At 36.2% G+C, this 17,322-nt stretch overlaps 1 long non-coding RNA gene and 1 other non-coding gene across 2 annotated transcripts in view; both read left to right on the top strand.

The window, feature by feature from the left end:
- Positions 1–17,322, top strand: part of LOC147571869 (uncharacterized) — a 131,302-nt gene that overhangs the window by 52,442 nt on the left and 61,538 nt on the right. The window contains exon 3 of the long non-coding RNA XR_015246896.1: positions 13,243–13,375. This is a non-coding gene — a long non-coding RNA (uncharacterized LOC147571869). The remainder of the gene's footprint in view (positions 1–13,242; positions 13,376–17,322) is intronic.
- On the top strand, positions 5,710–5,782 carry TRNAM-CAU (transfer RNA methionine (anticodon CAU)). Its single transcript has one exon. It is a non-coding gene; the product is annotated as a tRNA-Met (tRNA).

Raw genomic sequence — 17,322 nt, 5'->3', positions numbered from 1 at the left:
TTCTTAGTCAACATAGTAAAAAGATTCTTAAACAATAATGAACTTTAGGGAGCTTTGAGAAATGCTCATTTAAAAGGTTTCACTTTTCAGTACAGATTTACTGCACTCTATTGATGGGGAAAAAATTGCTTTGTCCTTCTGAACACTTAACTTTTACAAAATGATCTTTAAATTAAAGCCAGGCACAAGATAACAAGTTTCTTCTTTTTTCAATTTTTGCTTTTATTCTCATTACAAAGCAAATAGAAAACCTCATGGACATACTGAAAAAATTAAGAGAAAGAAATAAGTAAATATGTATCTAAGGAAATTCTATATATGGCATACAACAAGTTCAGTTGTGTTTACTGAAAATGGGACTTGTGGTTTCATGGATTAATCCCTGCTTCATGCCAGTGTATCTAGGAATTAATTAACTGGTAATAGTAATAACAGTGATGATCACAACTTCTATTTGTGAAGTGTCTACTGGGATTCAGACTTTGTGTTAAATGCTTATATGTATCTTGCACTTTAATCATAGCCTCTATCTAGCAATTTAAGCTTTATTACTCCATTGTCCATATGAAAAAAGTGTGAGTGTCAAAAAAAATTACCTAGCTTGCCCAAAATTACTTATTTTTAAAAAATGACAGACAGTATTTAAACCCAGTTCTTTGTAACTAACATCCCATACTGTTAAGTTTCATGCATACTTCCTACTATGACTATATAGCATTGTGCTAGATATCATGGACAATTTAAGATATATATTATTTCAAAAAACATTTATATAACATGTAGCATATGTAATATAAATTATATTCATATTATATATGTTCACATATAAATGCATGTATTGCCTTACTCTCAAATATCATGTAGTGAATTTGAGTAGACAAAATAAATTTGCCAAAATAAATAACTCATAAACAGACTGTATCTGGAGAGAATGGAATATGTGGCATACCCTCACACAATCATGAAATCAGGAGGAAGAACAACGAAGGAAGGAGGGGGATGAAGAGTAAAGAGATGACACTTTGTACAGTAGTAATAATAATAATAATAGCTATCATAAAATAAGTGTCAGATGTCATGCTAATTGTCATATATTCATGATCTCATTTAAGTATTAAATAAGTCCAGGAGTTGGGTATTAAAGGTTTGCCCATCTTTACTAATGAGGAAAATGGGACACATAGAGATAAAAATAACTGTTTAAAGTACACAATAAGTAATAAAGCCAGAATAAAGCTGAAATCTTTTGACTTACAAACTTGGATTCTTAACCACCTAATAGAATTTGTCAGGATATCTGGATAGGGATATTGTGATATTTACTTGAAGGTGAATAGTTATCACCAATATTGTTTAAATTGAGTATAATCTAGAGTGGAAGGAATAAGAGATATCTTGCTTTTTCTATTCAATGAACATATTAAGTGCTTAAGTACAAGGCATTACACCAGGTGCTGTGGGAAGTTCAAGAAGTCTGAGGCAGGGTTTCTGGCCTAAAGGACATTCTATTCTACTGTGGTAGGTAAGACACATAGACTAATAAATAGCATACAGAGTAGTATATAATATGTGTCTTTAAAGAGGCAAAAATAGACCAGAAGAAAAAAATAATTTCCGAATTAATTAGAGAAGACTTCATGGAGATGGCAGAATCAGATCTGTGTAGGATTCTTATAGGAGAGAGGGATTGGAACTTATTACACATGGATTAACAGGGAACTCAGAGATATGGAACAAGATTGATCATGTATGGTGCGATTTGACTGGCGCATGAATGCATAGAGGGTTATAATGGCAATGCTTGATGAGATCAGATGTGGAGAGTCTTCATGTCAACATAATAGCCAGACTTTACTTTGTAGACAATTAGGAGTTACTGAAGGGTAATGAGCTGGGAAAATAAACTCTACAAATAAAGAGACATTTTGTTTTTTTAGTCCTTGCCTAGAAGATATTTGCTCTTGCTCAATATTTGCTGAAGGAATCTATGAACTGCTACCACATAGTCAAGGCTATGTTTTAGGAAGGCAGCAATGTATAAAATGAGTTATAAAAGAGAAAGGAAACCATTTACAGGTCTGTTGTGTTCAAACAGGAAAGAAAAACTGGGAATTTCACCTAGGCTTCTGGCAGTGGGAATAGAATTCACAAGAAGGATGAGAGTCATCATTAATGAAGCATGGTCAACACCTGTTGACTCACAAGAGCTAATGGGGAAAAAGGAAAAAGAAATCAGATATGGAACCCAAACTTTGAGCCTAATGAGAAAGTAAGACACTTAAAAATAGTTGATTCAGGTGTTGGAGTTGCTTTGTTCCTATATTCAAAGAATATTTTTGAGGGGCTTCTGTGTGCCAGGAATGTTTCTTAAGACATAAATCCTTGTTATATTTCAATGTTACAGAAAAATTGAGCATGGTAATGAGATTTGTGCAGTGGCAGGAAATAGTTGTCATTTTAAACAGGGTAGTAAGGGTAGGCATTGGGTGGAGGTGCTGTTTGAGGGACAAACTGATGAGGTAAGAGAGCTCGACAGCTAGACATAGAGAGCTGAGAATGAGAGATGCCAGAAGCTGTTTGCATTGAGGCAATAATAGATGGGGTGTGAGTGGACGAGAAAAAAGAATATCTCTATCTGAAGACCAAATGTAGAACTTTGGGGAACATCTACATCTAATGACTGAATGGGGCCAGAATAGTTATGAAGGGACAAAGGAAAGAGTTTTACAGTCATGTAGAGATGAATATACTGTGTGATTTTATCTGATTTAAAACATCTCCCTGCCTAGAAATTAGGCGTGGGTTTTTAAAACTCCAGTGAAGACTTTTCAATTTCTCCTTAGGAGGAAGAACTGATTGTCTTACATGATAAGCCTTCTATGAATCTTCTTTTTTAATCCAAGTTAGTTAACATATAATATATTAATATTTTCAGGAGTAGAATTTAGTGAGTCATCACTTACATATAACACCCTGAGCCTTCTACAAATCTTTTAATTCTCATATAATAATAGAAAGAAACCATAGGATACAACTTCGGTTGTAAATATAATTTGGTAGTAAATTTTTCAATTTTTCTCTAGTATTCCTTACACCTACCAGTACAAAAATCATAAAACTTGGTACAGAGAAGTGCATATCAGTAGAATGAAAATTAAGCTAATCAATGACCAATCTTTAGGGAAGTGTATTGATGATCAGGTTATTCAACTAGTATTTAGCAGAATAGACTTGAGTGATGTGATATGCCAGCCTAGACTTAAGGGATCAACCCAGTATAGACACCATCTGCTGAATCCAGGACCTGAATGACCTTCCCATACAGAGTAGAGTCCCCAGAAAGTCATGAGGGTTAGTTCTCTTCCTCTGGGCTTTCAAAATCTAAAACATCAAAGCTCTCTATTCTCTTTCATTAAAGTAGATTCTAAAACATCTCATACAGTCAAGACAGTTATTTCATATTAAACCAAACCTTTCTTGTTGGAAGGGATGTTTATTTCCAACTGTTCTTTTTGCATGTTTGAGGGTGTTAGAGATTCTGACATTTAGATACTTTTTGACTACAACCTTATCAGTTTGATCTCAAAAGAAACCATCATTTGCTTCTACATTGCAGTTAATGAAATGTTGCACTTACAGGACAGAGTCATTGACAATAGACTTACATTTTAATGTTTAAAATTTGATTTTCAAGAATCACATAGTTGGAGGCATATAAACTTCAGATGTAGTTCCCCAGAACTTTTCCCTCTTGGTTGTTTGGCAGGTGAGCCAAAGATAATACCAGCAATAGAATCTGAGCTATATATTAAATGAAGAGGGGGAAAAATGCTCTTGATTTTTTTTTTCTGAGATTTGAGACAGTTCACCAAGTGTTTTTTCTATTCAGATAAGGGAGCCAAAGGCTAAGATAGCAGCTTGTCTGGATTAGAAGGTTGATTGTTTGCACTCTTGTTGAGTTTTATTCCTTAATGTAGACCAGGATGTCAGGGGTCTTCTGTGAGAGACACTGAGGACAGCAGACACACAGGGTGGGGCCAAGGAAGACCGACCCTGAGGTACAAGCGGGGGCAGAGTGGGGGAGGGGATGGAAGCAGAGATCAAAGAATCAAGAGCTCTTCAGCCTTCCAAGGCAGAAAAGCCTTTGGCAACTCTTTGATGTCCAATTTGCCCTCTGCCCCTAATCAGAGTGTGTCTAGGGACTTGAGTGAGGGCAGGGACATTTTACATGTCTATGAGGCAGATAGCATCTTTTAAGTAGCTTCTAAAAGAATCGCACAGAAAAAAATTACTATAATTCCTGACCTACAGGAGCTTACACTCTAGTTCAGTAGACAAAACCTGAGCAACTTGACCAATCAACTTGACCAATCAACTTGTCCAGGGTCCGCCAAAAAACCCAGAAATTCTTGATGGTGTCATAGCTGTGATTGTTATCTGAAACACACAGTTTACTAAATAAGTTATTATCCAGAATAAGAACTACCCGAACATAGTTTTGTTCTTCTGCCTAGTAGAGTGTCCATCCTCAATCATGTTCCTGTACTGAACCTCTTTTTCCTCTCTGTGATCCATTTCTGGTGTTTTGTCTTTGGCGTTCTAGAGCAGATGCAAGTTCTATAAAATTATATGGTCATATACTTTTTTCTTCTCTCAGCAAACAAAATAATTAAGTCTTACCTACTCTCTGGACGACATAGGCTTTGATAGGACAACGTATTGCCAAATTAACTTGATATTGAGAACTCTTAAAAAGACAATGCTGAGTATTTGCCACTGGGCAATATGAAACCAATAACTTTAAGATTCAGGCAGCTGTTGGTTAAAAGGCTAACAATTAATGCTCTATTTTGTAAAGTAAAAGAGGAATCTTGAAGACGTGTAGGTATGCAAATTAAATAACTAATATAGGGTCTCCTTTAAATCAATGTCCTTTGTTCATGAAGTTAACTTCACATAGAGCTTCCATCTAATGCACATATGGCCCTACAGAGAAGTTGAAGAGAAACTCATTCGACCCAGGTCAGCCAGCCTGAATTTCTTTGTTCCAACTTCCTTGATTTGCACCTAGTGATTCTTCCACCTGCTAGTATTGGAAACACCTTAGTCTCCCTTTTCATCCTAAGTAGTCAGTAAGGAAAGAAGGGAAAATGTACAGGAAAAAATCATCTCAAACTACTGGTAGCTTTAGAAGTCTACAGAAATTACCTTATGCAACCTAGTTGGCAAGGCATAGTTGTTCAACTAAGACCATGTTAGCAGGTTAACTACTAGTCTTCAAGAGAATGCTATCATTTGTCTCTGGATAAAGAAGAAAATGAAGCTATATTCTGTATAATTAAATAATGATAAATGTCAGGACAATAAACTACATTTTGCACCCATCCTTTCCCCAAAATTTTCTCACTATGGTCTCAGTCCTTTCCTGGATCTTTAAGGATAGGAAGCTTAATATAGAGAAAGGTCATATAAAAACACTGGTTGACTTTCCCTTGGTATATTGCATCTCTATACAAGAAAATTCCATGTACATAATCAAAGAAACTTTGATTTTGAAAGACAATTTGAGCCATCATTGAAATGTACTTTGAAGATCATAACACTTGATGATTCCAGTGTTCTACCAGTTTCAGTCTTCAAAGGAAAATGCTGATGTTGTCGTTTGTGTGTCAGCAGAGAGATGTACACAGATAAAGTAGCTTCTAGCTAGCCTCCTTAGTGCAGTAGGCAGCCTGTCAGTTTCATAATCTGAAGGTCCTGAGTTCAAACCTCAGAGGAGGCAGTTTGACTTTTTGCCTTCTTTCTCTGTCAAAAGAGAAAAAAGAGAAAGAGAATTTTCAGAATAATCTCCTATTAGTTATTTCATGTTCCTCTTAGTAACTTTACTTGTTTGCACTGATGTTAGTTAGTAATAGTTACAATGAAAATAAAGAAGTGTGGGCCATGTCAAAAAATAAGCCATTTGAGAGTTATGATTATAATATTATTAGATGCCAAAACTCATGTCAAATATTTAATCAAAGACATTGTTTCAGGGGTGTCTGGTTAGCTCAGTCAGTTAAGCATCTGACTCTTGATTTCTGCTCAGGTCATGATCTCACAGTTGGTGGGATCGAGCCCCACATTAGCGAAGAGCCTGCTTGGGATTCATTCTCTCCTTCTCTCTGTGTTCCTCCTGCTTGCTCTCTCTCTCCCTCAAAATAAATAAATAAACTTTAAAAAATTATAAAGACATTGCTTCAGATAGGAAATGTGACATGGATTGAGATTATAATGAACTGGGCATAAAACTAAAAAATATTGTGTAGGAGAAACTGGTTGTAAACTAGTATATATATGTATATACATATACTATAATACAATAATATATAATATATATTAAAATATAATATATAATATATATATTAAAGTAACTTTGTGAGAAAAGCCTTTGGAAGGAGTATATTCCTTTTGATACCAGGAAGGGTGGTAGTGGTTAAGAAAGTGTGTTGGTATTTTAACGGGATGCTTTGAACCTTAAGGAACATATACTGACAAAAAAACAAAAACAAAACCAAAACCCTTGCGTGCATGTGTGTGAATGCACGTGTGTGTCTGTTTTGAAGGAGTAGGAGAGCAAGGGACCTGGTGGGGTTCAATATGCATTCAATTTCAAACTCAGAAACTGGGCCAAGAGGCCAATATGCTTAGATATACATTAGGATTAGGATAAGCAATCACTCTGGGGCTTTTAAGAAATGTAACAGTCTTTAAAAAGGAACGTTTGGCAGTCTGAAAAAATAATCAAAGGGTTGTAGAAAGCTTGCTTTTTTATCCCAACACTTTCAGCCAATCACCAAGCATCTCTTTTACCCCAATTACTGTGGATTGAAGAGAAACGAAGTGGGTTGAAGAGAAATGGAGTGTTCTGGAAAAATTGAATAGAGTCTAAGGATAAGAAGATGAAATTAATTAATCTTTTTTTTTTCTTTAAGTAAGTGACTAAGACAGAGGTCCATCTCAATATTGATCATAGTTTGGTACATAATTAAAGAGACTTCATATTATGATACTGAATTATTAAGTAGAATTAAATATTTAAAAATTTTATGTCAAGGAAGATCCAAGCACCAAGACAATAAATAGTATTAAAAACGACTGATTAGAAAAAATAATCATAGTAAAGGATCCTAAAATTATACCTTGGATTTACTGTGAAAAATGGAATGTGGGGCCTGACTTCGAAGGCCAACAGAGAACAGATGCATCAAAGTCTGGGTTATATTACACTAATCTCTTAAGGGTCTTTTATCTAATCTCTCTCTGGCCATTGCTAAGTGCCAGGGATATGATTGCCACTATATAAATATCAGAGATTATCTAGACTTCTCAGGAGAAATCCATCTAATACACATCAAAACCAGTCTAGGCATTGTGTGTCTTTAGACTTTCTTTTGCGGAAACAGGCAAATCAAATCATTCCTTAACAAAGGACCTGTAATTTACCAACTTCTAAATATGTTCAGTTTTATTTTACCTTTCTGAGCCTATAAAGCATTTTGACATTAGATGCTATATTTTATAAAAGCAATAACATGGCATAAATATTTAATTCATTAACAATCACTAATCTTAAAATGAGTTCATTAATCTTAGTAATCCCTTGCAAACTAATCCTAATCTATAGGCCTGGTCATAAGGCAGGGTGTGGGGGCGGGGGAAAGGCCAAGATGTCATGATGTAGAGAAGTGAGTCCTAAAGTAAAATTGTAATAGTCTATATTCCAAAATGTTCTGTCTTGAGGCAGTAGACTAACAACCTACTTAAGCACATCATAGGCTTTGCAGTTCACCACACGTGGGTCTGAGGACCATCTCTGCCATGTGATAGTGGTAAGATCCTTCCCAGGCTATGAATAACTTTGAACCTCTGAGTTTTCTTACTCTATAAAATATGGAAAATATAAACCTCACAGTGGTGAAAACTAGAGGAATTCACTTCTATAAAATGCTTGGCACAGTCCCTGGCCTCCAGTAAACACTTAGCAAAGAGCAGACGTTTTGTTCCCATTACTTGTGGCCAGTAAAACAAGTAAAAGACTGAAGAAAAGTGTAGAAAGTGGATCTCTTGACAAAGGGACAATGTCTTATATCTCTAAGGAGAATCTAGTCTGAAGAAGTGCTGAATCAGACATATTAGGGATAATATAATAAGGATAAGGGGGCAGATTAACTTTTAGACCTTCGCTTACCATTCTGAATCCGTTTCTCATTTCTCCTTTGTAAGACATTGGCAGTTGTAGATATAGGAACCTATTTGTTACAATTCTCTTATGATAAAAGGCATTAATTCTCTTGTGATAAAATGTGCTGTATCTCTCTTCATCTTTTTGTCTTAATGTCTAACAAAATGCATGAAAAAATAGTAGTTGCTCGTATTTGATCAACCTCATTCAGACAAATGCTACAATACATTTAGTGCTACTTCTTTGTTCAATAATCATTAGGTATTTTGGTTTCTTGAAGTGTGTACGTGTGTGTGTGTGTGTGTGTGTGTGTGTGTGTGTGTGTGTGTGTGTGGTTAGTTATCCTTTCCCTGTAACCCAGTACAGATTGAATTAATACATGGAATCCCTGAAAGGCTATGTGGTTGACCATTGTGACTTTATTTTTCTGGTTGTACACAGTAGGGCCAAAAATTGTATTGACTTCTGTTGTATCTCTCAAGGAGTTAACTAAGAAATTAAACTGCTTAGGAGTTGACTCTGAGATTTGCTTATATTTGCACTGTGACTGCTTTTCCAACTAACCCATTGTAATATTTTGTTAGCACCTTGCCTAATGCGTACACCTCTCTATTCTCCATGCAGTTGCAAACTAGTGGACACAGGATTATTCTACTCATTTGTTCACAACTCACTTCAGTCAGTGATCCTTGCTGCATTGCAAAGCCTTAGCTTCCTGCTCAAGTCCCTCACGTTACCATTTTTCTTTGCTTAGCTTTCCCCCTCTTTCTTACCAGCATTTCTATTGAGTAAGGAGAGCAAAAGCCCATTTTGTTGACATTTTTTTCTCCTATAGTTTTGTGGTACAGAGAAACTGGAACATCAAAAGGAAATCTTAGTTATGCGCAGGAACCCTAGTTTATTTGAATGCTTGTTTATTTTGTCCAGGAAACAATAAACCAAATTCCTGTTTGAAAAGAATCATTATACACTTGTATTTTCTGAAAAATAATTTCCCAGAAATGGGGTGCTAGAACAAATGATATGCACACTTACAGTTTACAATAATATAGCCAGATTTATTTCCCAAAATTTACAGAAATTTCCAGACTCTTCACTGCTTTTGAGAAATAATATATGAGAGTACTGTTTTCCTTATAATCTCATGAGCACTGGGAGTTAACATGATCTTACATTTTTGACAATCTGAAGGGCAAAAAGTTTTATTTCATTGTTGTTTTTATTTTCATTTCCCTGAATATCATTTCTCCCTGTGCTATCCATTGTTCTTACTAATTTGAAGAACTACTTATATCTTAAGAAGATTAACCACATTTGTGTGTAGCAAATATTTTCTTCCAGTCTGTAATTGTTCTTTTAATTTGATTAAGTTGCCTGATCCTATTCAAAGGCTTTTGTTGTTGTTGTTTTATTGCTTTATGACTTCACCTGGTGTTTCATTTTTCCTTTATATCTTTTTGTTTCCATATTCCTTACCAAGCTTCCCTTCCCTTCAAAGTTATACATTCCCACCTTATTTTTTCTTTTAACACATTTATTTAATCATTAAAAGTTTTGTGTGAAATTTATATTTGTCTAGGGGCACACAGCCGGAGCTTTATTTATTTTCTTCCAAGTGATTAACTTAATAGTAATTGCTGGCAAATCCAAAACTTACCCGCTAAGTTTTAAGACTTCCAGACAATTCTTAAATATTTTTGTAACACATGGTCTTCAGAATCAGCTTATCGAATTCTAAAAGTAATTGCAGCATGTTTTTGATTTTAAGAAGTTGGAAACAATATGAATGTCTATAAATAGGAAAATGGTCAAATAATTTAGTGCTTCCAAATTATGGAATAGAAACAAGTTATGGAATAAATTCAGATGATCCAAATTATGGAATACCATTGCACCTATCAAAAAGAATGTAGTAGACCAAATGTATATAGAAGTCAGTGCATACAAAAGTAGGAAGGGTGTCAGGTAAAATGAATATAGGAAAATATAAGAAAATATTTAATGCAATTCTTTATTTGTAAGAAAAACAAAGCAACAATCCCTACATAAGTACATATATATATTTGAATAAGCAAAGCAAAAAACAAAAAACAAAACAAACAAAACCCTATGGGACGAAACAAAATTCTTAGTAATGGCTTTCAGGGATGTGGGCTTATTTCTGTGGAGACTAATAATTTTACTTTAGATGCTTTAGATGCCCTCATTCGTGTATTACTTATATAACTAAAAAATTCAAATGCTTAAAATTAGAAGAAAAAAGTATTCTTGCTATATTCAAAAAGGTAAAGAACTAGAAATAAGAGTTAAATCCCCATTGACCCTTGTACATTTTATACTTTGCCAAATCTGTATTTGGTGAGGAAACTCTCAGCATGAAGTAATTTACCCAAATGTCTCCCATAGCATACAATCCACACCATTTTTCTTTCAATCTGTGTACAAATCTCAAATAGCATATAATTTTATATCAAAATATACTCATGTATCTTATAAACCAAGATTCCCAATGTACAGATGAAGTATATAAAATGTTAAATACATTGGCCAAGTGTAACATGTAATGTGCCTAGACATAAATAAGTTTTATAAATAAAACTTCGGGTGGTGTTCCTTGACTGGTTCTGCTCACGTCTTTATCCCACAAGTTACCAGGATTTACAATTTCATCATTAAAAATACTTGTTGAGTTCTCTTAAGACCGTATAATGACCACAAAAGATTCTTTCTGGGTGACTAAACTTCACACACACAAATAAAGAAAATCAAATATAGTAAAAGTTGCTATCTATTAGCTGATGAGCCAGATAAAGCCCACAAATGGCTTTCTTCCCCTGAAGAAAATTGTTATAAAATTTAAAAGTAATTGACAATATATTTGGAAAGCAGTATATTTTTCTAATTACTCTTGAACAATCATAATGTCTGGAGAAACTGGGTTTATTTGCTTACACAGTAACTAATGGTTATAACTGAGGATTATTTGGAAGTCTCCAACTTTATCTGCTAAATGAAATCCAGCAATTAAACTTACCACTTCCTCCTTTGTTGTTAACAACTGGAAAGTTCATTATATTATGTGATTGGATTCACCATGAATAAGCGGCCTTTGGTATTTATAAACAGCCTCCAAATTCTTTTAAAACTGTGAATCTGACTCCAGCTAAGAAATTGGAAGTTGTCATTGACTTCAGGGCTAAGGTCCCCCCAGTCACCCCATATTACTGTCACAGAAGTTTCTATGCTTTGGAGGCAAACCAGGGGTCATAGGCAGAGCTTATCAACACCTGTGCTAAGAAGTCCATATCAGCAAGACCTATCGGTTAAGACCACACAGGGCCCAGACTTTGCTGATATGGGTGGTATTCTGATTATATCACGTGTCTCATTAGCTAAATATATTATAGTGCCTTTTGGTTAACACCTACTGGAATTGATACTTCTACTTTGGGCAAACATGCATAGAACACATATGTGAAGACAGGAAGGGATGTAGGAAAGTGGTGGTATGTCCAGTTCCTACTCATATATACGCCCTCCCTAACTGGTTCTGACTGTGACACAGGGGTTCTGTAGCCTGGCTTCCCCTCCCTTGTCTCAATTCCTTAGCTTCACCTTCTGAGATCATTCAGGAGGTTCACAGTTCCTCTCAGTGGACACCATGTCCAAGCTCAGCCCTCACTCCAGCCCAAGTCAGGAAGCATTTACTCATTCTCTCATTTTCTTATCGTCACTCAGACTGTCTTAGAGGTCCTGAAAACTGACAGTTCAATCCTGGTTATGTAACTTTATATGAGTTACTAAACATCTATGAGCTTCCCCTTGCTCATTGGCAAAGATGTCGTGAAATCACCGACTTCCAGAGTTTTAAGGATTAAATGGGATAGTTACTGTAAATATCTTAGCACAGGGTCTAGCACCTAGTGTTTGCCTGAAGCGGTGGGCTGAGAGCAAGACTTAATTCCTATAAAGTTGGAAAAGAGGGTCTGTGTAGTTCAGTTGGAGGGCTATGTAGATACTATGGACTAATGAGGTTTTATCACCAAATAAGTTTGAGAATGCTAAATTATGCCAAATAAATAGATTTATTTCCTCAAGAATGCTCTGAGTCTTTAATAAGCAAATATGCACCGTTACTTTCTAAGAAGAAGAAGAAAAAGGCAGCATCCACCCAATTTTCTTTTCATACAAAGAATGATTTTACAAAGAAGCATCTTTTTTAAGATGCTTATTTTTATTTATTTTTGGGAGAGAGAGAGAGAAAGCAGAGAGGGGCAGAGAGACAGGGAGAGAGAGAATCCCAAGCAGGCTGTACTCTTACTGCAGAGCCCGAAACCAGGCTCAAACTCCCAAACCATGAGATCATGACCTGAGCCGAAATCAACAGTCAGATGCTTAACCGACTGAGCCAAACAGGTGCCCCTACAAAGAAGGATCTTTGTACATAGCGCTTGTTATATTCCAGACCTTGTGCCAAGTGCTTTACATATATTAACACACGTAGATATTTCACTGGTAAAATTTGTATAGAAATGTATTTTATCTGCTTAAAAAATCTGCACCATAGGATATTAGAGATGGAAGTCCATCTAGCTCAACATGCATATTTTTCTGAAGTTCACAACGCTTGTAAATGACAGAATGCAGACTAAGGTGCAAGCCTCTCAGCCCCTTGCACTATTGTCCTTTGCAGTTCTCAGTCTCTGATTCTGTGTCACCACCTGGTCTTTTCTCCAGAGATCTAAATATTTAAAATAGTTGGGAGAGGTCACTTTGCTCAGCTATACTTTTCTACCATGATGAGGTCTCCCAAAATTCCACACCATAATTTATTGTCTTTCCGACTTAACGATTTCAAAATAAATCTGACAAATTCAAACAAAATTCAGCTGTTCAAAATTTTCCTCTACTGAAAATGTCCCCCAAAGAATTTGATTTAAGACCATGTCCTTAGAAATGTTGCGAAAGAAAAATGACAGAGCAAAGAGGCTTTACAAATATGTTTTGTTTCCTTCTAGTGCCCCTTTGAACTCTTGACTCCAAGCTCCTTGAGAAAGAAGCATATTGCTGGGAATGAAAGATCTCTAATGAGACCAAATGGCAGAACAAGATTTCTCACCTCTATAGCTCTGAGCTGGAGGGACCACCAAGGTGAGATGTGATTTTAGTCTCTGGGAGTACTATGATCTTGGCCTTTCTGCAGAGACTGTCAAAAAGGGTGCTAATGACTGCCAACTGCTGTGGAAAGAAACAGGAGTCCGTGCAGACCTGAGCGGAGCTGACTGCTTCGTTTCATTCCGAGTATTAAATCACCTGCTGCTGCCAGCAGCTTTCAACTACTCACAGCGGAAGCCAGGTTCAACCAGTGACCCACAAGGCAGAATTACCAAGCATCACACTACTAAGCCAGGTAGTCTGAGATCTCATGGACTGGTTCGTGCCTCTTAGGCTGTGCACCTCTCTCACATTTAACTGGATTTTTCCTCTGGCCTGTGAGCTTAGCGTCCTCTTTCACTGTTTTGTTCCTCTTCAGGGTAGGGTCTACCACTGGAAACTGATGGTTGGTCAGATGGTCCACAATGTAGTATATTATATAAATTTAGAATATTATCTTCCTTCCACCCTTTGTCTCATACTCGGTTACTTACAGGATGCGATATAGAGGTAGAGAAACTTATTTCACGGAGATACGTGTAAGCCTCTTAGCTTGAACATCCACTGAAGTTCCCCAGAGACTTTTTGTTTGTACTCACATGATATCAGTAGTGCCACCAAGACAATCCACATTATATCTTTTGAATGAGTGTAGCAAATTTGAGGGCTCCTCGTGTAACCTAAATGATTTAGGAAACATACTTTGTGACTTCTCTTTGAATACTCATGACCTTTGGCAGTGCTACCGGGAAATGTTTAACAACGGACTATGTGGGGGAAATAAATACACCTGTTTGAAGCATTTGCCCATTTCTGTGGTGTAAACAGCCCTACCATGGCCAGTTTTAAGCTACCTACATGAAATCACTAAAGGCAGAGTTGTGAAAAGATGTGTGCTAGCATACCATTATATAGTACTCCCACATGCAGATAGAATAGACATATAATGTGAAGAGCCTCGGTAATAGTAAAATGTAGTAAAGCAGTTAGGAGTTGGAAGTGTAGTTATATAATATAGTAAAATAAAGTATATCATATTAACAGTAGTAGTATTTTTGGTATTATCAGTATTTATTAATCTTATTAATATTCTTACCATTAATATTAATAGTATTATAAATAAAATGGATCATCAAGGTACAAAAGGATAGCCTTTATTTTTAGTATAATTTATTTGACTGGAAGCTTATAAAATTCAATTTTTAGTAATGACTGTGTTTGACCACCAGCTCACAAAAATCCTGAAAATTTAGCAACTGTCTCTTGAAAGTTGGTCTGATAGAACTCCAGAACACTATTGCTCTTGGGGAAGAAATAGAAACCATCATGGTGACCTGGAAAGGATGTTGGATTGAGAGATGACTGACTCAGGAAGTTAATAGTGGTTAAGGACAAAGGTTCAGAAGCCCAGCTGCCTGTGCCCAGAGCCCAGTTTCTCTTGTGGCCTTCGACTTGAACAAGTAGCTTAACCTCTCTGAGTTTCAGTTTCCTTTAAGGTAAATAGGGGATTACATTGGTACCTAATTTACGTGGATATTGGGGCTTTAAAGAAGATAATGTTTGCACAGTGGTGTACATAGTAAGCCAACAATAAGGCTATTACTACCAAGTTTCGGCTAGGCCAGTAAGTGCCGTGTGATCATGGGCACTTTATTTCCTTCATTTTTTCATATGTAAGATAAGGAGTTAAAGACAAAGTGATTTATAAGTTGCCTTTCAATTCTCAAATGTGCAACGATTAAGAACTGGAGCTTTTAAGTCAGATGGTCTAAATTCAGATTCTGGGGGCGCCTGGGTGGCGCAGTCGGTTAAGCGTCCGACTTCAGCCAGGTCACGATCTCGCGGTCCGTGAGTTCGAGCCCCACGTCAGGCTCTGGGCTGATGGCTCGGAGCCTGGAGCCTGTTTCCGATTCTGTGTCTCCCTCTCTCTCTGCCCCTCCCCCGTTCATGCTCTGTCTCTCTCTGTCCCAAAAATAAATAAACATTGGAAATAAAAAAAAATTTAAAAAAAAAAAAATAAATTCAGATTCTGGCCCTTATTGTACAAGCTGTGCAACTTTGGACAAGTTAATTCATCTCTCTTACCCTTTATTTCTTCATCTGAAAGTCAGGAAGCAACACAAGAATTTATTGCACAGAATTGTTTAAGATTAAAGTGAGGTACATCCCAATAAGGTTGTAGTTCACTGTTCGGCACACTGTAGGTACTCAATAAAGCTAAGCTGTTTTTTTAAGAGTATTAGTATCATTTTATAATATTTTAACAGTAGTAGTATTTTCATTATACCATATAGTATTAATATAGTATATGTTATTAATGTACTATCTAGTATTTTGCATACACATAGTAATAATATTGGTATTATTGCTATCATTTATTGATATTATTTAATATTATTAGCATTAATATTATTAGCATTATTAATAAGATGATCACAAAGGTACTAACTTTTTTTGTCTATGGTATGCCTTCCAAAGGAAGGACCATGTCCCATGGCATCAAAATTAATATTAATAATAAAATATATAATGCTAATAGTAGAATGGGTGCTATTACTGGGCATTTTCTTTTTTTTTTTTTTTAATTTTTTTTCAACTTTTTTTATTTATTTTTGGGACAGAGAGAGACAGAGCATGAACGGGGGAGGGGCAGAGAGAGAGGGAGACACAGAATCGGAAACAGGCTCCAGGCTCCAAGCCATCAGCCCAGAGCCTGACGCAGGGCTCGAACTCACGGACCGCGAGATCGTGACCTGGCTGAAGTCGGACGCTTAACCGACTGCGCCACCCAGGCGCCCCATGGGCATTTTCTTGATGTCAACCATTGTAGTAAGTGCTTCACATACAATTTAATTAACATCTTTGAAGCTCAATTTCATTATTTATGAAATGGCTTTAATATCTATCATGTAGAGTTATTGAGAAGTTTATAAGTATTATTATTATTAGAACACATTCATCTCAGTTCCTAGAACAAAGCAGGTGTGTATATAAATGATAGCTAGTAATCACAGTTATAATAATAGAATCTAATTTATGGGTTGTGAGAATATATTTATACTTTCTGAAAAATGCTTATCATATTGCATGGTACATTATATATGCTAATTAATGGAAACAAATATGCTTATATAATAGAAATAAATGATGGGCACTTACCATTTACTATCAATTTACCATTGAGAATGGTTTGGTGGGTCAGGGTGCAGGTCGGAGAACAGTCCAGAATACAGAGCTCAAAAGTGTTGTTGGAAAGAGTGGCTGTTGTGTTTTAATCTTTTGCTCCTGTGGTGGCGGAGGTGGAATGTGAAAATCTTTTCGAGAAGGGAAGGGTCCGGCAGGGTTCCTGCAGCTGGAAAAGGGCTAGACATGTGCCAAAGCTGGATTATGAGGTGTTACAAGTGTATGGTAGAGGTGTTAGAATAGCACTGGCAAGAGGTGGCAATGCTAATAATTACTCTTTCTAGCCCCGTGGTATTGAATGAGGACAACTGGTTCTTTGGGGGAATCTGTGGAAAGCTGTGGGGTTTTTGTGGTTGGCATTTGTTTCTTTGCCAAAACCATGTCTTTTGCTATTTTCAAACACTTTCTGCTTCTTCTGTGTACCTCAGTGTGTACTGTCAACTATAGCTGTGTCCAAAACATTATCAAATTATTAATGACCCCAGTTTTCATGTCTTTGTGTTTATCTATTGTACTTCCTATGAATCATTTTCATAATTTCTTAAAATATCATCCCCAAGTCAGTCCATATGGCCTTCTGATCTCATACTTAGTAATAAACACGAGGACATATGGTTATAAACTGAAGTCTTTCAGGATGCTCCAGTTCATTATTCTGTTGCCCCTTAAAGGAATAGAGTGAGCTGATCCAAAAGGCCAGATAATAAATAAGAGTGATCTCATCCTCTCTCTCAGCATTGGCTGCCATCTCCTTGGGGAAT

This window comes from Puma concolor, chromosome F2 (assembly GCF_028749965.1).
Source record: "Puma concolor isolate L17-30 chromosome F2, mPumCon1.1.hap2, whole genome shotgun sequence".
Taxonomy (NCBI): domain Eukaryota; kingdom Metazoa; phylum Chordata; class Mammalia; order Carnivora; family Felidae; genus Puma; species Puma concolor.
The sequence above is the reverse complement of the archived record's forward strand: the minus strand, read 5'-3'. Positions and strand labels throughout refer to the sequence as shown.